Consider the following 20974-nt stretch of genomic DNA (forward strand, 5'->3'; position numbering starts at 1 on the left):
TGATTCGGATTGGAAATTTTTGAAATCGGATATCCGACCCGGATCGGATATCTGGGTATCCGGATCCGGGTCAATCCGGATTTTGAAAAGGGGTATCCGAGCACCTCTGAAGGCCAACTTTCTTGTAGCTTCCCTTCCATATGCAGCACCACTGCTTTTCCTTGTGTAGCACCATCTTCCATGTCTAACATTCATGTACAGCAGCCTCCTTCAGTTCTATACAGGTCCCTTGGGCAGCAGCTTCCTAATTCCATGTATTGTTTCTTAATTGCAAACTTTGAATTCCATTTGCAGCCTCTTCTTCCTTATGTAGCAATCCCTCTTCCATGTCTAGCTGCCCCTGGGCCAGCAGCCCCCCCCCCCCCCCCAAGGCCCGTGCCTTGGAGGCCTTTCCAGAAATGGTCCTGGTCCCAGCAAAGTAAAAGTAAAAGCTGCAGCACATACAAAGTTCATACTCAGCTATAGACTCCGCACAATGTACCGTAATCATGTTGCACCCGTTGTGTGTTTCCGTGGTGATCGGTGGATTGGGGAACAATCACTGTAGGTTCCCTGATCCATCTTCTGCTGGTCCTGTGTTGGATAGTCAGCTTTAGGCAGAGGTGCCCACACTTTTTCGGCTCGTGAGCTACTTTTAAAAATTAGCAAGTCAAAGTGATCTACCTATGCACAATTTTAGGAGCACACTTGTATATACAGAATGGAAAATGTAGTGGGGTCGGGATCTACCATGAAGGCCTTCGCGATTTACCGGAAGATCGCGATCTACCTAATGGGCACCCCTGGCTTTAGGCTTTCTCTTCAGCAGGCTGTGTGATGAATCTTTAGTTCCTCTTCAAGCTGATCACATTAATGTGTATATCTAAAGAACTGAAGACTACGATGAAGACTTTACGACAACATATTCCTGTCACATTCAATGTACTTTTTGTCTTGACACTCTCAAGTCACTTACCAGAATGACTAAGAGGTAGGTGGATGCCGCAATGATAATGTCTTCCAACTGTACAATGCTGCATTCTACAATGTCAGGCTAAATATATATACGGTATATATATATATATATATATATATATATATATATATATATATATATATATATATATATATACACGGTATATATATATATATATATATACGGTATATATATATATATATATATATATATATATATTCTACCTAGGTTATATGCAAATGTCATCTTTAAAGAGACACTGTAGCGACATATAGTGAAATGCAGTAAATTATTCAGGATACCCACTTTTACTTTAATTTTCCTGGTTTCAGCATCAAAAACATTTCCTATATCTACATATTGCTGTAGATTGGTATGTAACCACACCCTTCCAGTAATGTCACAGCTTAGGATGATTAGCTATGTGGAATTCTCCTCCAAGAGCATTCTCGGAGACCAGGCTATATTTTGTACTGGCTTCAGAACTCTCTGTAACCAAACATTCCGCAGAGATCACCTCATAGAACTAAAGATGTTGCCACCTGTGATAAAATTCCGACTATAAATCAGGGAGAGGAAAGATTTTACACTGACTAAATTAATATTGTACAAGAATAAAAAAAGCAATTTTATTCATTACTGTATTTTTTTTACTACAGTTCCTCTTTAAACGGCAGCAGAAGATCACCCTTGCTGCACCATGCTATACTGCTCATATTAGTTTTTAAAGCCAAGAGAGTACAAGGATCCTTATCTCAGCTAACAACCTCTAACCCCATTTCGATGTTCTGTTTGAATTAAGATATGTTAATGACATGTATTTATGTTTGAAAAGAATATCTGTTTTCCCTTTTGATGTTGCATGTATATAGCTGTCTGTACCACCAGCTTGCAAGCAAACAGGATTGAAGCCCGACGAAGGCTGCAAGGCCGAAAGCTTGCTTATTGTTATTCATTTTTAGTTAGCCAATAAATGGTATCATCCTGATTTAAAACTTCTTGTTTTTAAAGCCAATAATAAGACTGATGACACATTATCAAAGTAAAACTTAACACACATTTGTTAAAAATCTCCAGCTATAAAGGATGATGTTTTCTGTGGGGTACATTAACAATCTTGTAGGGCTTATCCAATATTCCTAGAGATGAATCTCTCCGTGGTGTAGAAAATGTTATATAGAAGGCCCCACAATATTATTCTCTACGCACAAACCGTTTCATAAATGACTTATTTTTTACCTAATTAATAAAAAATAAGCACATTTAAAAGCTAAATAATCACTCAAAGTAAGTTGTTCCTGAATAATCATTACTGCTGCACAGACATGAGCCTCACGTCAGTGGCAGGTGCTGCTGTAGCTGCAGGAACGTGAGGCTGTTTGCGGGGCTGTGCGCGAACTTTCGGGCGGAAGCCCGCAATTGTCCTGGCATCAGGGGGAAAACAGAAGTCCCCTGAACCAAACCGTGCATGCCCGCCGAGAATTATGATAATTTTTTGTTCAAAAACAGTGATCATTCTCAATTGGTGCCGCCACACTGCCTCTCGCTCGCTCGCTCGTTACCGCCGCCAAACCTTTTTCCCATTCTTACATCTCTCCTCTAGGCCGCCGTGATCGCAGGCATCAATGATCACTTCCGAGTAACACAGCTACATATTACCGTACTTTCTATTAAGCATACTTATTGTACACTTATAGGAAACAATGCGCGAGGACATCTTGTAATCAAATAGTAATATTACACCTACATACATTAGGGACAAAAAATGTTTTAATATGTATGTCAAGAGAGTATATTATTATTAAATTATAGGCATGTGATTAGTTATTAGTGTGATTAGTGATGTATGTAAAACTGAAAAAATGCACCTTTATTTCCAAATAAAATATTGTCACCATACATTGTACTAGGGATATAATCTAAACGTTGCAGTAACTGGAACAAATGGGCAAATAAAATGTGTTGCTTTTATCCACAGTAGAACGTTTCATTTTAAAAAGAAAACTGGAAAATAATGATTTTTTTCCCAATTTTTTTCTTATTTTTCCCATCAAAATGAATTTAGAATAAAATAATTCTTAGCATAATGTACTACACAAAGAAAGCCTAATTGGTCGCAGAAAAAAACAAGGTATAGATCATTTCGTTGTAATAAGTAGTGATAACTGTATTGGGGAATGAATGGGAGTAGCGCTGAAAAGTGAAAATTCCTCTCGTCCATAAGGTGAAAACAACCCACAGGCTGAAATGGTTACTGTAACTTCATTTCAATATTACTTTTCTTATCTTATTTTATCTTACCATATTATAGTTTTGCTGTTTGGAAGCTTAAAAAGTAACATAGATAAGGAGAAAACAGAGGAAAACCGGTGAAAAAGCTTTGTGAATCATGTCCAATTTGATGACTTTCACAGAGTCGGCGGATGATATGCAGTTGTTGGTATAGAGGGAGAACAGTAGCGGTGACAGTACACAGCCTTGTGGAGCTCCTGTGTTGGTGGTTCTGACACTGGAGTAGCAGTTACCAAGCTTCACCTGTTGCGTCCTGTTAGTTAGGAAGTCCTTGATCCATGCTCGGAGGGTGGGATCTACTCCGAGCTGCATCAGATTGGTGAGCAGGATGTCTGGGCAGATCGTGTTGAACGCCGAGCTAAAATCCAGAAACAGGATCCTAGCATAGGAGGCAGGGTTGTCTAGGTGCTCCGTGATGTATGCCAGGCTGGCATTGATGGCGTCCTCCACGGATCTGTTTGCCCTATAAGCAAATTGGAGCTGGTCGAGGTGAGCGTCCGTGTACTTCTTCAGGTGGGCGAGGACAAGCCGCTCCAGGAGCTTCATAATGTTGGAAGTTAGGGCCACTGGGCGGAAGTTGTTGTGCTCCGAGCTGCCGGGTTTCTTTGGGGCTGGAACAATTGAGGACCGCTTGAAACAGGAGGGTACTGCACCATCCGATAGTGACCGCTCGAATAAGGAGGTGAGCACAGGGGCTAACTGATCAGCACAGGTTCTCAGGCAGATCGACGACACACCATCTGGGCCAGACGACTTCCTGGGATTCAGTTTACGGAGGTGCCGGAGAACCTCAGATTCATGAACAGAGACAGGAGCCAGGGCACCGAGTTCACCCAAGGAGGGGGGGGGGGGGGGGGGTCACCTTAGCTAAGGCTGATTGGTCCACGTGCAGGTTTGGATGATGCTCGAACCTACAGTAGAACTCATTGAGCTCTTCCGCTAGCCGAAGGCTCGGAGCCACAGACTGAGGTGCGGGTTTAAAGTTTGTGGCAGCTCTCAGGCCCTTCCATACCTCCCGTGTATTGTTTGATTGGAGGCAGAGCTCCAGCTTGTCGGAGTAGGCCCTCTTTGCTAATCGCACTTCTCTTTTCTCGGCGTACCTGGCCTCTCTGTATTCCTCAGGGGAGCCAGACCTGTGCGCTTCCTCTTTGCGTTTCCGGAGTCGACGGAGCTTATCGTTGAACCAAGGCTTGTTGTTGGGGAAAATCCTGAAGGTCTTGGATGGGATACACGCTTCTTCGCAGAAGCTGATGTAGGAGGAGACATTCTCGCCCCATTCGTCAAGGGAGGGTGCCTCCAGGGTTGTCCAGTCGGTGGTGTCAAAACAGGCTTGGAGTTCCAGTTTTGCTTCTGCTGTCCATTTTTTTATTAAGCCTAATTGGTCGCAGAAAAAAGCAAGGTATAGATAATTTCGTTGTAATAAGTAGTGATAACGTTATTGGGGAATGAATGGGAGTAGCGCTGAAAAGTGAAAATTCCTCTCGTCCATAAGGTGAAAACAATACACAGGCTGAAATGGTTACTGTAACTTCATTTCAATATTACTTTTCTTACCTTATATTATCTTACCATATTATAGTTTTGCTGTTTGGAAGCTTAAAGGGATACTGTAGGGGGGTCAGGGGAAAATGAGTTGAACTTACCCGGGGCGTCTAACAGTCCCCCGCAGACATCCTGTGCCCGCCCAGCCACTCACCGATGCTCCGGCCCCGCCTCCGGTTCACTTCTGGAATTTCAGACTTTAAAGTCTGAAAACCACTGCGCCTGCGTTGCCGTGTCCTCGATCCCGCTGATGTCATCAAGAGCGCACAGCGCAGGCCCAGTATGGTCTGTGTCTGCGCAGTACACTCCTGGTGACATCAGCGGGAGCGAGGACACGGGCGTGCAGGCGCAGTGGTTTTCTGACTTTAAAGTCAGAAATTCCAGAAGTGAACCAGAGGCGGGGCCGGAGCATCGGTGAGTGGCTGCGCCAACACAGGATGTCTGCGGGGGACCATTAGAAGCCCCGGGTAAGTTCAGCTCATTTTCCCCCGACCCCCCTACAGTATCCCTTTAAAAAGTAACATAGATAAGGAGAAAACAGAGGAAAACCGGTGAAAAAGCTTTGTGAATCATGTCCAATGTCTCAAATTTGCAATGATCTTCTGCACTGCACACGAAAAACTATCTTGTCAAAAATTCCCTATGAAAGCAAATAACTCCACTATTTCAAAGCTAAATGATAGGACCCAATACTTTTAGAAATTATGCAACTCCCGTTTCTCCTACTTGTGGCATCTCATGTTGGGGCCAGCTTGCCATTTTGCGCTTCACATGACTCCAATACTTCAGGTTTGGAAGGCGGAAGTATTGAGAGTCACATGAAGCACAACATGGCACACAGAGACGTGAACGCCTCCTGTCCCTGTCCGCTTGTTCGGGTGCTGAACAGCGGCAGAACGAAGTATATGGGTATACAAATTCCCTTTACCTAATTAACGGAACTTGTGTGCAAATGGTTTGAGGGTTTCCTAAGAAATACTATACAACACTACATAGCAGAGAATAACCTAATTTCTCAGCAACAACATAGGTTGACTAAGAAAATGATTGATACATTGGACAGGAGCAGAAGGGCCTGGGGAAGAATCTGTGTACATCGATAAGGAACTGGCTAATGGATAGAAGGCAAATGGTTGAGATCAATTATCATAATCCAAACAGGTGACTGGTAGCAGCGGGGTCCCACAGGAGTTGTTAGTGGGTCTGGTACTCTTCAATGTGTTTATTAACCTCCTTGCCGGTTATCCCGAGCTCAGCTCGGGGTAACCTGCGTAGGAGGATTTCTCAGGCCCCCCTGGGCCGATATTTACAATTTTTTTTTTTACTGATCCCGGTGTGTGGCCACACACTTTTCATTGACCCCTGACCCCGCCCCTCTAGGCCGCCGTCATCTCGCGTCATCCCATGCGACTATATAATCACACGCTGAACGGGCTACTGTATGCCCGGAAGAAGCCGCTCCTGGCGGTGAATCGCGCCGGCTCCTGCACATACGCCCTCCTGTCCAGCTCCTCCGGTAAGCACATTCCTTCTGTGCACTCTTTATACACGGAATTCCGAGTCACTGGGCTCACAACTCTACTTCACCAATTTTTCATGTCCTCACGCTGGGAGTCGGATTTGGCTCCTGGATGCACGCTTGACTACTCAATCACAGTGGTCAGCTTTACCTTTCGTGCACTTTATCACTAGATCTCTTTATGCCCGTTTGGGCCTATAACTTGTCACCTCACTCTGTGGGAGACACGTATTACAGGGGACAGACTTCATTATCCCCATATACTACCATTCTCCACTCAGGTCACACTTCTTTGCTAGGCACCCAGCCACACTCCAGCTTCACTCCCTGGGCCATCCCCTTTCCCTCCATTTCCCACCCAATTTTGTTTACTGGCATGTACAGCTGGACGTAATTAATTACCAATGAATTATTTATCATTAACATATTGTTCATAGAGGGCATGACTACATATTGTGCCATTGTTTTATGGTTTTAATCTTTGTATGGTTTAATAAAGGCTATTTTGCATTTTTCTACATTCCTTGTGGTGCGGTTTTTGTAGGGCCATTCCTTTCTCTTCTGCTTAGGACTATACAGTGTTCAATTGGCCTTTCTGCACACAGTGTTATTCAAATATGAATTTGTTTATTTGTATATTAATTAGCCTTTTTACTTTATATGAGTGATGGTGCTTGTCCAATTCTGGCTTTCCTACAAAATTTTTTTCCCTGCACGCAGCTAGCACTTTGCTAGCTGCGTGCAGTTTCCGATCGCCGCCGCTCGCCGCGCCACGCCGCCCCCCCTCCAGACCACTTGCGCAGCCTGGCCAATCAGTGCCAGGCAGCGCTGAGGGGTGGATCGGGACTCCCTCTGACGTCCCGACGTCCATGACATCGGTGACGTCATCCCGCCCGGTCGCCATGGCGACCGGGGAAGCCCAGCAGGAAATCCCGTTCTGAACGGGATTTCCTGCTTACTCTGATCGTTGAAGGCGATCAGAGTGGATAGGGAGATGCCGCTTGTCAGTGGCTATCATGTGCGAGCCCTCGGCTCGCTACATGATTAAAAAAAAAAAAAAAAAAAAACAATTTAAAAGTGCTGCGCTGCCCCCTTGCTGCCAGAATTGTAACGGCAAGGGGGTTAATGACCTAGTACAAAGTAATGTTGCAATTTTTGCAGATAATTCAAACATTATGTAGGATTATCAACACACAGGAAGATAGTGACATATTGCAGAAGGATCTGGATAAAATGGCTACAGGTGTGAGAAAATTGCAGATAAAATTAAATGCCAAATATGTAAAGTCATTCATCTTGGCCATACTTATGGTCTAGCACCATACAAAATAAACGAGATACATATGGAGACATCAAACTTAGTAGTAACGGTTTACAAGATGTTTAATAATTGTTTTCAATGCCAAGAAGCAGTAGCTAAAACAACTACAATTCTGGGATCCATAAAAAGGAAAATAAAAACTCCGGATGCTAGCAAAATACTGCCCCTGTTTAACGCTTGTAAGGCCACATATGGAATACAGTTTTGGGCACCACATTACAGAAGGGGCATTGCTGTTTTAGAGCAGGTGCAGAGACAAGCAACAAAATTAATCAAAGGGATGGAGGGTCTCACCAGGAAAAAGTTAGATAAACTCAGCTTAATTAGCCTGGATGAAGAGAGGTATATAGGTATTCTAATTAACATGTATAAAAACATCAAAGAGCAATACAAAATCTTGGAACGTGAGCTTTTCCCCCTAACCTTGTACAAAGGACAAGGGAACATGATCTGTGAATGGAGGAAAACGATTTTTGCAATCTGTTTAGAAAGAGGTTCTTTACTGTAAGAGTGGTCACAAGGAGTATGTCGTTTCCCATATAAAGGAGGCCTTAGTCAGTTATTCACATAGTTTGGTATTGTTGTTGTGCTTGGAGATGGGATTTTTGATTGTGCCCACATAATCATTTTTTTCATTGCTCTTTAGCTTGCAATTCCACGTTAATAAACACTGTTGCTTTAAAGTTTGGTTTCTCATCTTTGGTATATACTGCACAATGTAGTCATCAGCTCTCCTGTCGATGAGGCTTGTAACAATATTATTATCATGGCTATCAAGTACATGTCTTTGTGTACAGCAGACAAAAGAAAGACAAAGACAAACACTTATATAATAATAATATAATAATAATAATAATAATAATAATAATAATATATATAGCGCTTTTCTCCTGGCGGACTCAAAGCGCCAGAGCTGCAGCCACTAGGACGCGCTCTATAGGCAGTAGCAGTGTTAGGGAGACTTGCCTAAGGTCTCCTGCTAAATAGGTGCCGGCTTACTGAACAGGCAAAGCCGAGATTGGAACCCTGGTCTCCTGTGTCAGAGGCAGAGCCCTTAACCATTCCACTATCCAGCCACTAGACATTCAGACACTCCTAATTTCATTATTATTGCAGATGGACGTGTTTGGAACAAACAAATAAGAGTACCTTATCCTGAGATCTGTTAGCTGAGGGTATGGATGAATATGGAGTGACTTCCAGTAACTGCCCATTCCTGCAAAAATTCCCAGAAACAGATCATGAAACGTCTACATATAACTGTAGCTGAAGCATCCTCTATAATAAAACCCTAATGTCTCTGGGTCCCGTGTCCCTGTGTTTGTCCCACATGCACTCTATGCATGTGCAGAGACGCAGAGACATTGAGGGAGAGCGAGAGCGATGACGGGCGAAGGGGCGGACGGGCCGGCGTCCGCATCGTGCACACGCATGGTGGGCGCGCGTGCGGCGGAAATGTGCGTGCGTGGCGGGCGCATGCGCAGTGACAGACCTAGCCCGTTTTTAAACGGGCTTAGGTCCACTAGTTTACTATAATAATTTCTAAGCCGTCAGCTGTTTGTGTGTGTGTCCGTCCGCCCTGCTGTGATTGGCCACAGCACTGATTGGATGGTGCGCACATGCAGCTGGATGATGCACACAGTGCGTTTGATGTCCAAAGTGATGGCTAGTGCACTCAAACAACAGCTAGTTATGCTATAATGTGTCACATACAATAGCTCCAAAATATTGATGAAGTTTAAGTGGTTTAACTGGTATGGGACTGGAGCCTCTGGTCCCTGAGATGGGGGATTAGGAATAAAATATGCATACCTGGGGTTTCCTCCAGTCCCCTCAGGCCTGATCGCTCCCACAGCCTCCTCTTCTCCCTCTCCCTCCAGTCTGGGGCCAACTGCGCATGTGCGGTCCAGCCATGTGCGTGCTCCTGCCGCGTTCGCATCGCCTGGAACAGACTGTGCAGCCTGCGCAGATGCAGAGCACTCCCAGCGATGGGAGTGAGACAGTGGAGCGCGCCTGGCCAGACTGTGCATGCACCGGCTTACCCCAACTGATGGATTTTCAAGGGCCAGTAGTGGGCAAACGGAGAGAAAGAAGAGGACACCATGGGAGCGATCAGTTTGGAGGGGGCTGGAGGAAGCCCCAGGTACGTATAAGTTTTTCCTAATCCCCCATCTCTGGTACACTTTAAAGTACTCATGACCTCATTTTTTAAATAAAATGTTTTTAATGCTTTTTTTATTTGCTGTGTTGTGTCACAGCACCATCCTCCCCCTTTATCTTGAGGTAATTTAGCTCAGAAGGATAGTGTACTAATACAGCTATTAGTACACTTCGTTCTGAAGTAAATGACCTCAAGACCGCACACAGCGCAGCTCCCCACGCTGTGCAGATAGTAACTATTAGCGGACAGTGGCATTCCTGATGACGGCCAGAGAGGAGGAAGTACTGACACTTTCTACCTGCCCATCATCGATGGCTTAAGTCAAATATTTTGGCTGAGCGGAAAGGGGGGGGGTTGGGGTATGTTCGGATGCTGCTAAAGGGAAAGGAAAGTGCACTGATTTATGGCACAGCAAATAAAATAGCATTAAAAGTATGTTATTTTAAAGCAAGGTCAGGGGTACTTTAAGGACCAGAGGCTTTTTTCTTTTCACACTTCCGGATCAATGTGATTAGCTCACACTAAAAAGGAGTTCAGGAGCCAATGAAAATGGCCTCTCACCAAGTTAGGCCTAGTGCACACCGAGCGGTTTTTGGAGCGATCCGCCGGCCGCATCCGCCTGTAAAAACGCTTGGCTAATGTATTGCAATGGGATAGTGCACACCGGCGGTTTGAGGTTTTTGCCAAGCTGCAAACGCGCCTCCTGCTGCACGTTTGCGGTTTTCGGAAGCGTTTTGTCCTCAATGTAAAGTATAGGAAAAACGCAAACCGCTCTGAAAAACGCTACTTCAGAGCGGTTTGCCAGGCGTTTTTGTTACAGAAGCTGTTCAGTAACAGCTTTTACTGTAACAATATGTGTAATCTGCTACCCAAAAACGCACCCAAAACGTCTCTAAACATACCTAGAATCGCTCTGAAATCGGCTCCAAAAACCGCTAGCGTTTTGTGGATCTGCTAGCGATTTTGGTGTGCACTGGGCCTTAGACAGCAAAAATCTAAGCTGGCAGGGACACACTTTTGCATCCCATGCTCGGGCAGCGCTAAAACTACGCCGCATCAGACTTAGGCAGCCAAAAGTGCAGCGTAGTTTTAACTACACACGGTACCGGACTGAATAAAATAGTTAGCTTGGAAAGTCTTGCAACAAAATGTTATCTGTAAAACTTAGTCTAATACGTTTACAGAAGGATAGAATTTCTATTTTCAGGAACTACATACATATTATTCTCAGCTTTTATAGTACATCAGGAATCAGGCTGACATTTGGAAGAGATTAATTCTTCAAACAGGATTCTCATTCATTAGCAGCACAGCTGTCCCCACTGATAATAAGAGTGTGATGCTTACTTTCCATGCCTAATGAAAGCTTGCCTCTCTGGCTGCTGATACCACTACCTTGTTTTTCCTTTACCCACCCAATCAATAGATGATTACCTATAAATAGCACATTGATGCTTTAAATAGCTGTCTGCCTGAGCATCTCTTAATTAGTGCCCGTGGTTATTGCATTAGTGAGCTGTGTGACTCAAGTGCTGCTGTTATGATGTGGACGTTAGTTAGCATAGAGAACAATAAGAAGTTATATTGATTATCACAGAACATATTCATCCACATGAAATCTGCACAAATGAGGCAAAATCTCAATGATACTGTATATTACATAAAAACATATTTGAATGGATATAAGACTCATGTCAGTATTTTAAGATTTTACATTAAGATGTACAATAAACATTAATGCTCTGCATAGATCAGTAATGGAGTATCTGAGTACATTTGTAAAGAAAAATCACCACCCCAGAGCAGTGCATAAAGACAATTACATAATGCAATGAGTGGCTCTTCCATACTTGTGCTAAACACAGCTAAATGTACTAACAAAGACTTGAGAACAGGACAGGCAGCTAGGAAAGGAGAGCCATGGATGGTGCTGGTACTCACCAGGCTCACCATTGCAGCACTGTTCCTCTGTCCTGCATGGGCATAGAGGTCTTCTGACCTGGCATGGCACATTTATTCAAAAAACTTTGACTTTCTCTTTGCTAACTCTTTGCTTGACCCCCTCTAGTCTGGCTTCTGCTCTCCTCATTCCACAGAACAACCCTGACTAAAGTTGCGATTTGCAATTTCTAGTGTGTCTCAAGCCCTAACTCCTCACCATGCCCACTCTGTTGGTGTACCACAAGGATCCATTTTTGGACCTCTTCTCTTGCCATCTACACACATGGGCTGAGAACATTAATGCACTCCTTTGGTTTCATGTGTCACTTTGACGCTGATGACACTGCAATCCCAAGAAGAAAACAGAACAGCAAGGCACTGCTTCCTAAAAGCCCTTTAATCCGTCTGGGTAGACACAGTGGTACAGAACACTGAGGGTGTCAGAGCCTGACAGTGGTTTTGCAAGTCATAACTTGCTTTGTCAGACACAAAACATGTACATACAGAGACATAATTGCAGTCCTGTCCTTAAATAGTGTAGCCGTCACACTTACCCCCTACCTGATAGCCAGCGAGGAACACAAAGCCATCTGCAGTACTTTCTAAGAGGAAGAGTCCGATACTGGAAGTACTGCAGATGACATTGCGTCCCACGTTGGCTAGCGTGCCATAGGAATTTTAAAGCTATATTAGGATGGCATTTGCTTTTGGAAACAAAAAGCTCCAGGCCAGAAAACTGACACGCTACCTTTTCACCCATCCCAGTTTGTCACTGTCTATGAGAAATGCCCCACCACATTATCTGTATAACAAGATTCACCGGAGCCCCATATCAGCTGGGTTTCAGCGTGTAGCCTTACCACCTTACAGAAAAAGGCCTCTGCCTTTTTTACATCTGATATAGAAAAGGCCAGAGCCATTTTCTGCAAAGGAGTGGAGCTATACACCGGAACCCAGCTAATACAGAGTTCCAGTGAATCTAATTAAACAGACAAGGGGCCTGATTCACTAATCGGTGCTAACCCAGCTAGCACGCCTAAATGCTTTGGGCGTGCTAACTAGGGTGCTAAGTGGTTAGCACGCAACAAGCTGAATCAGATCACGCGCAAAGTACCATTCACAAAACTTTGCGTGCGCAAAGGCTGGTGCGCACGAAACGTCGCATCGGGTGCGACAAACGGGGCACCTGATGCACCCATAATTGCGCATTGGATTCGCCCTAAACGTTGTATAGGTGCGACATTCAGACCGCATCCGATGCGCTGTTATAGCCGCATCGGGGGTGCCGTTTTAGTTGCGTAGTTTGTGCGCAAGCGCTAATTAGCATGCGCAAAGGATTTTTAGGTGTGATAAGTGGCTTTTAACAAGCACGCTAACAGTTAGCACCGCTTTGTGAATCAAGCCCAAGGTGTTGGGGCATTCTAACTTTTAAGCATTAGTGTACCTCTGTGCTTTTATGTCCACCAGAGATGCATTTTAAATAAACTTAGAATATAGCTGTGGAGTGGCTGTTAAACAGAGATCAAAACTAGTCCTTGGTAAGAGTACGCAAAAGGTGCAGACAGGAACCAAAAACATCTATCAGGCCCTATGCAATCTAACTGTGTAAGGGTGCATACACACATCAGACTATAGTCTTTGGAAAATGAAAGATCACAGACCAATCTTACCACCCTTCATGTAGTATGAGAGCCATACTCTACACAGTCTTTTCTATGGAGCTGAACTCCACATCAGAAAAAAAATCTTTGCAAGATGCTGCACACACAGACACAAAAGATCAGTATCCGCAAAAGATCTGTTCCTGCCAAAAATCCAGTCCTGCAAATTGCATTCATAGTCTATGAGATCTGCAGATCATCATACACACATGATTTAACTGACATTAATCTGCAGATCAAGCAATCATCTGCAGATCTGAAAATCCATCCTGGTGGATCTGATCTGCAGATGAATGTCAGTTAAAGCATGTGTGTATGATGATCTGCAGATCTCATAGACTATCATTGCAATTTGCAGGAATGGATTTTAGGCAGCAACAGATCTTTTGCAGCTACAGATCTTTTGAGTGTGTGCAGCATGTTTGTGTGCAGCATCTTGCAAAGATTTTTTTTTCTAATGGGGAGTTCAGCTCCATAGAATAGACTGTGAAGGTATGGCTCTCATACTACATGAAGGGTGGTAAGATTGGTCTGTGATCTTTCATTTTCCAAAGACTATAGTCTGATGTGTGTATGCACCTTAAGAGTGATGTGCAGGTACTCTGCAGGAGAATGAGGGGATTCCTCCTCTATTACACACTCATCATGCACAGTCTGAACCTGATATTTGAGTGACACACAACAACTCTTCCTTCAATGTGCACAACATTCTCAATGGATTCACAACAGCTCTGCAGGGAGTGCATATGTGTAACTTAATTTGCAGTCACCAACCCCAAAATAATCAACATATTAAATTAATTGATTTCATGAGCTAAGGGAGTGCATACATTTTCACACAAAATTTGCATAAACCTGCATCAATGTACAATTATTTGCATTTCAATGACCATCCCTACAGAACTACACATCCGGCTTTATTCTTTCAGCAGAGACATTTTTATAAATATAAGGTTCCTGTGTATATATCGACTATACAGTCATCTGATTTTAGAAATAAGGGGGCTGCTATATTGTAGCAGCACAAATAACTTGTTTTTAGTTGGTTTATTATTTTTGTGGACTAAGCACTGCTATTACTGTATATATATATATGTCATTTATGACTATTATCTGAAAAATGTAACATTTTATCATATTTTCTCAATTACAATTTACATTTATTAGGAGTTGGTGCATTTGTTTACAGACTCCAACTCCAGGTACCCAAAAATTGCTCCGCTTCTGAGTCCATAGCCCGGGACTGTGTGTGTACCCGAAAGCCCAGTTTATTTACAGCGGGTTGCAAAAGTATTCGGCCCCCTTGAAGTTTTCCACATTTTGTCATATTACTGCCACAAACCTGAATCAATTTTATTGGAATTCCACATGAAAGACCAACACAAAGTGGTGTTCACATGAGAAGTGGAACAAAAATCATACAGGATTCCAAACATTTTTTACAAATAAATAACTGCAAAGTGGTGTGTGCATAATTAATCGGCTCCCTTTGATCTGAGTGCAGTCAGTTGCATATAGACATTGCCTTATGAGTGCCAATGACTAAATAGAGTGCACCTGTGTGTAATCTAATGTCAGTACAAATACAGCTGCTCTGTGAGGGCCTCAGAGGTTGTCTAAGAGAATATTGGGAGCAACAACACTGTGAAGTCCAAAGAACACACAAGACAGGTCAGGGATCAAGTTATTGAGAAATTTAAAGCAGGCTTAGGCTACAAAAAGATTTCCAAAGCCTTGAACATCCCACGGAGCACTGTTCAAGCGATCATTCAGAAATGGAAGGAGTATGGCACAACTGTAAACCTACCAAGACAAGGCCATCCACCTAAACTCACAGGCCGAACAAGGAGAGCGCTGATCAGAAATGTATTCAAGAGGCCCACGGTGACTCTGGACGAGCTGCAGAGATCTACAGCTCAGGTGGGAGACTCTGTCCATAGGAAAACTATTAGTCATGCACTGTACAAAGTTGGCCTTTATGGAAGAGTGACAAGAAGAAAGGCATTGTTAACAGAAAGCATAAGAAGTCCCGTTTGCAGTTTGCCACAAGTCATGTGGGGGACACAGCAACCACGTGTAAGAAGGTGCTCTGGTCAGATGAGACCAAAATGGAACTTTTTGGCCAAAATTCAAACCGCTATGTGTGGCGGAAAACTAACACTGCACATCACTCTGAACACACCATCCCCACTGTCAAATATGGTGGTGGCAGCATCATGCTCGGGGGGTGCATCTCTTCAGCAGGGACAGGGAAGCTGGTCAGAGTTGATGGGAAGATGGATAGAGCCAAATACAGGGCAAACTTGGAAGAAAACCTCTTGGAGACTGCAAAAGACTTGAGACTGGAGCGGAGGTTCACCTTCCAGCAGGACAATGACCCTGAACATAAAGGCAGGGCAACAATGGAATGGTTTAAAACAAAACATATCTATGTGTTAGAATGGCCCAGTCAAAGTCCAGATCTAAATCCAATCGAGAATCTGTAGAAAGATCTGAAAAATGCTGTTCACAAACGCTGTCCATCTAATCTGACTGAGCTGGAGCTGTTTTGCAAAGAAGAATGGGCAAGGAATTCAGTCTCTAGATGTGCAAAGCTGGTAGAGACATTACCTTAAAACAGAGGTTCCCAACCGGTGTGCCGCGACACATTTATGTGTCGCGGCAGCACCAGCTATGTGTCGCCGCTCTCTGCTCCCCCTGCTCGTCTGGGCTCTCCCCTCCATAACATTGCGGCGGTGGCTGGCAGCGGCGGCGGTGGCTGGCAGCGGCGGCGGTGGGAGGGACTTACCTCCTCCAGTGTACCGGCGAGTGGACGCTGTGCGTGCGTGCTTGCAGCTAGTCTGGTCTTCACTAGACCAGACTAGCTGCACGCATAGGCACAGCGTCCGTCCACTCGCCGAAACACTGGAGGAGGTAAGTCCCGCCCACCGCCGCCAGCCGCCGCAATGTTATGGAGGGGAGAGCCAGGGAGAGGAGCCCCAAGGTGAGGGAAGTGGGGGGGAAACGTCCGCCCTTCCCCGCTGCTCTACCCAATGCTCCTCTCTGCTGCGCTGCTCCGCTCCAGCTGGGGGCCACTATACACCTGGCTGCATATACTGGGGCCACTATACACCTGGCTGCATGTACTGGGGCCACTATACACCTGGCTGCATGTACTGGGGCCACTATACACCTGGCTGCATGTACTGGGGCCACTATACACCTGGCTGCGTATACTGGGGCCACTATACACCTGGCTGCATGTACTGGGGCCACTATACACCTGGCTGCATATACTGGGGCCACTATACACCTGGCTGCATATACTGGGGCCACTATACACCTGGGTACATATACTGGGGCCACTATACACCTGAGCACCCCTCATTGTGCCTGCAGCATCATCAGATTGTTACTGAGCCCCTCATTGTGCCTGCAGCATCAGCAGATTGTTACTGAGCCCCTCATTGTGCCTGCAGCATCAGCAGATTGTTACTGAGCCCCTCATTGTGCCTGCAGCATCAGCAGATTTTCTGAGCCCCTCACTGTGCCTGCAGCATCAGAAGATTGTTACTGAGCCCCTCATTGTGCCTGCAGCATCCGTAGATTGTTACTGAGCCCCTCATTGTGCCTGCAGCATCATCAGATTGTTACTGAGCCCCTCATTGTGCCTGCAGCATCATCAGATTGTTACTGAGCCCCTCATTGTGCCTGCAGCATCAGAAGATTGTTACTGAGCCCCTCATTGTGCCTGCAGCATCAGCAGATTGTTACTGAGCCCCTCATTGTGCCTGCAGCATCAGCACATTGTTACTGAGCCCCTCATTGTGCCTGCTGCATCAGCACATTGTTACTGAGCCCCTCATTGTGCCTGCAGTATCAGCAGATTGTTAATGAGCCCCTCATTGTGCCTGCTGCATCAGCAGATTGTTACTGAGCCCCTCAGTGTGCCTGCAGCATCAGCATATTGTTACTGAGCCTCTCATTGTGCCTGCAGCATCAGCAGATTGTTACTGAGCCCCTCACTGTGCCTGCAGCATCAGCAGATTGTTACTGAGCCCCTCATTGTGCCTGCAGCATCATCAGATTGTTACTGAGCCCCTCATTGTGCCTGCTGCATCAGCAGATTGTTACTGAGCCCCTCATTGTGCCTGCAGCATCAGCAGATTGTTAATGAGCCCCTCATTGTGCCTGCTGCATCAGCAGATTGTTACTGAGCCCCTCAGTGTGCCTGCAGCATCAGCATATTGTTACTGAGCCTCTCATTGTGCCTGCAGCATCAGCAGATTGTTACTGAGCCCCTCACTGTGCCTGCAGCATCAGCAGATTGTTACTGAGCCCCTCATTGTGCCTGCAGCATCAGCAGATTGTTACTGAATCTTTTCTATCATACGGGACGTGTCATGTATATCTGAATGTTTGGCATGATGTGACGTGTCACGGATATCTGAATGTTTGTCGTGATGTGTCACGACCTGGAAAAGGTTGGGAACCACTGCCCTAAAAGACTGACAGCTGTAATTGCAGCAAAAGGTGGTTCTACAAAGTATTGACTCAGGGGGCCGAATAATTACGCACACCCAACTTTGCAGTTATTTATTTGTAAAAAATGTTTGGAATGATGTATGATTTTCGACCCACTTCTCACATGTACACCACTTTGTATTGTTCTTTCACGTGGAATTCCAATACAATTGATGCATGTTTGTGGCAGTAATGTGACAAAATGTGGAAAACTTCAAGGGGGCCAAATACTTTTGCAACCCACTGTAGCCTTTCCTGGTGGGACCTTTCATCCCTCAGATCAATGTTATTGCTAGTCTCTGCACTTGCTCTGAGGCCTTGTTCACATCATAAATTGCAATCGCTGACGCCAGTGTTTTGCGATTTTGTGTGTGATTTTTTTAAGCGCCTCTCGCAACTTACCTGTGCGTTGCGATTTTTAATATAGTGCTTTCCTAAGTGCTTTTGCAGAGCGATTCTGAAATCAGGAAGTGAACTCTTTCACCCAGAAATTAATAAATACAATGGGCTTGATTCACAAAGCCGTGCTAACTGTTAGCACGCTGGTGAAAAGCCCATTATCACGCCTAAACTCAGTTTAGGTGTGATAAAATAAACTCGCGCACGAGTTTTTCCCTCAAACCAGTGCTATCCTACTTAGTGCAATGCTTATCACGCCCAAAAGTCTTTAGGCGTGCTAAGTAGGTTAGCACCGCTTTGTGAATCAAGCGGCAGCCCAATGTATTTATTTATAAAAATCGCTGAGAAAATTGCTATACAAAGCGCTTTTTCAAGCGGTTTGTGATTTCCCTATACCTTCCATTGAGGCAAATCGCCCCAAAATGGTACAGGCAGCTCTTTGTTGAACGGATCGGAATCGAACAGCTCAGATGTGAACACTCTCATAGGGAATCATTGAACAAGCCCTAAAACTGCAATGTCCCTCCTGTAATGCGGTGCCCAGAACCAAATTTGGCCTTACAAGATTCCTCTTTTAATGCATCCCAGAATCTTGTTTGCTTTAGCTGCAGCTGCTTGTATCCCTATACTTTTTAGATCACAATAAAGTGCCAGCTTAAAAGCAAAAAAATACAGTTTCAGCCATTACTGCATTGTAGACATGCAGTTAAAAACAATAATTATTGAATGTATCAGGGGTGTCATGGTAGTGGGCGGTAAGCAAAAATTAATAATGCTAAAATGTCTTTAGTGCAATGCACAAAAGATTGTGAATTGCAAACAATGATATTTTCGACGCACTATACATAAAAAATGAGCTGAACCAAGTAAAATACATTTTATTTAATCTCTGTGTTTTATCGTGTGGCTGTTGGGGGGAAATGAGATTAGAAAAGTGCGTGAGCGTGACCAAAACTCATCCTCTTTCTGACAGCGTCCTTGATCAGGAGAATTATCTGTGCATACATAGGCACCGTTTAAGGCTGCTAGATGGCAGGAGCTCAGCCTGCATGTCATGCTGTGAAATCATACCTGAGGGATGCGTTTTCTATAGACAAGTCTACTTCAGTCATTTACAGGAAAGGCACATTGTTAAAGCGAAAAGATACATTTAGTTGTAATGACGTCTCATTGTATGTATGACTCACAGCAACAGATGTAAATGTATTCCAGTGATACCTGTCACCGCATTTTCTTTGTAAAAGTTACACAGCTTTCTTATGAAGTTTATAAAACCCTATTCAAAAAGCCTGACTATGTTTCACGGACTTGCACTTATTTCATAGCATGTCTGCCCCCTTCAGGACTTTAAAAGTATTGCTGTGGCTCTAAACAGAAAAGATGGATAAAATGATTTTAGGTTGGCAGTGTGCGTTTTGCATAAGTGCGGCAGTGAATGTTTTGCATGGCCCATTGGGGGATTGCACTTGGTGGGCGTTTGTTTGCTTTTTGTGATTGCATTACTTTTGCTTTGTTTTAAAATCATACCGCACTCTGCTTTTAACTGCATGACATTAGTGTTTCTGATTTCAGTCCACATTGCCACAATCCAGAAAAAATTGCATGCAGAAAACGCAATCACAAACACAGAGAACCGCAAAGCCCCCAAAATGCCTACAAAATTGTCCAGCAAGTGTGCTCTCAGCCCTCTTTCAGATGGACAGCTGAACTACACGCTTGTCAGGCAGTTCAGCATCCAGTCTGCCAACCCTGAGCAATATTTGGGTGCAAATAAAATGCAACTGAATGGCAGAATTTGTGACATCATGCGTGTCATCATTTGACATGAGGTGGCGTTATTCAGGGGCAAAAAACAGCGCAGTCGTGCTCAGATGTGACTCCATGGGGGGCGGAGGCGTCTTCACCGTCGTACTAAGCGCTAGCAAATGTCAGGCCCAGGAGCAGCTGACAGGTGGAAAGCTCACCACTTTCAGCAACCCACGTGAAAGAGTCATAGCGCTAGCAAAGGGGTATATGGGTAATATGGTGGCAAACACTGAAATTATGCCCCCCCCCAGTGAAATCTCTTTTCTTATTCCCTTTCTGTACTCTATTCTAGCACTAACCTCCCAATTCGGTCCTATCCTTCCTCTCTTGACTCCAGGGGAGGACTGGCCCAGGGGGACGGGGGGCAATTGCCCCCCGGGCCGCCTGAATCTTAAGTAATTAGGGCCAGCTGCTGCTATACGCAGCGGCCGCAGACATACCACAGGTGACAGGTTCGCTGTGGGGATCGCAACCTCGCGCGATATTTCCCGGCAAGTTGAAGTATCCACTCAGAGAAGGGGCTGAGGCAGCCGGCCGTGGTGTGCCCTTGTGCGTGGCTGCGGCAGATGTGTGCGGCACAAGAAAACAAATAGCTTAGGTCCTCTCCGGCCCGGTGGGTTGACCCTGCTTGACTCCGCCCTGTCGAGATTTCCATATGGCGGAGTAACGTTTTTCTGATAAACTGAACTGCGCATGATCAAATACAAATAAAACCTAATTAATTTCCTTCCCCTAAGGTACAGGAGACAAAGACTTTTTAATATACGGGGATTATAGGTTAATATAGGTGCATTGATTATATAGAAATGTATAGCCTATTTTAATGTAGCGATGCTGAATTGTCCAGTCTGTGTGTCTCAAGGAAGATCAGATG

The 20974-nt window shown here is 44.7% G+C and overlaps 1 protein-coding gene across 2 annotated transcripts in view; it reads right to left on the reverse strand.

Moving 5' to 3' along the window:
* Window positions 1–20974, reverse strand: part of RASGRP1 (RAS guanyl releasing protein 1) — a 315245-nt gene that overhangs the window by 193203 nt on the left and 101068 nt on the right. The window contains exon 1 of one of the 2 annotated variants that reach the window (XM_068253918.1): window positions 8779–9015. The exons of the other annotated variant lie outside the window; for it this stretch is intronic. The gene's annotated coding sequence lies outside the window, so the exon portion shown is untranslated. Of the gene's footprint in view, window positions 1–8778; window positions 9016–20974 lie in introns of those variants that run through there. 2 annotated transcript variants of the gene reach the window in all.

The sequence above is a fragment of the Hyperolius riggenbachi genome, chromosome 9, assembly GCF_040937935.1.
Source record: "Hyperolius riggenbachi isolate aHypRig1 chromosome 9, aHypRig1.pri, whole genome shotgun sequence".
In the NCBI taxonomy this organism is placed as follows: domain Eukaryota; kingdom Metazoa; phylum Chordata; class Amphibia; order Anura; family Hyperoliidae; genus Hyperolius; species Hyperolius riggenbachi.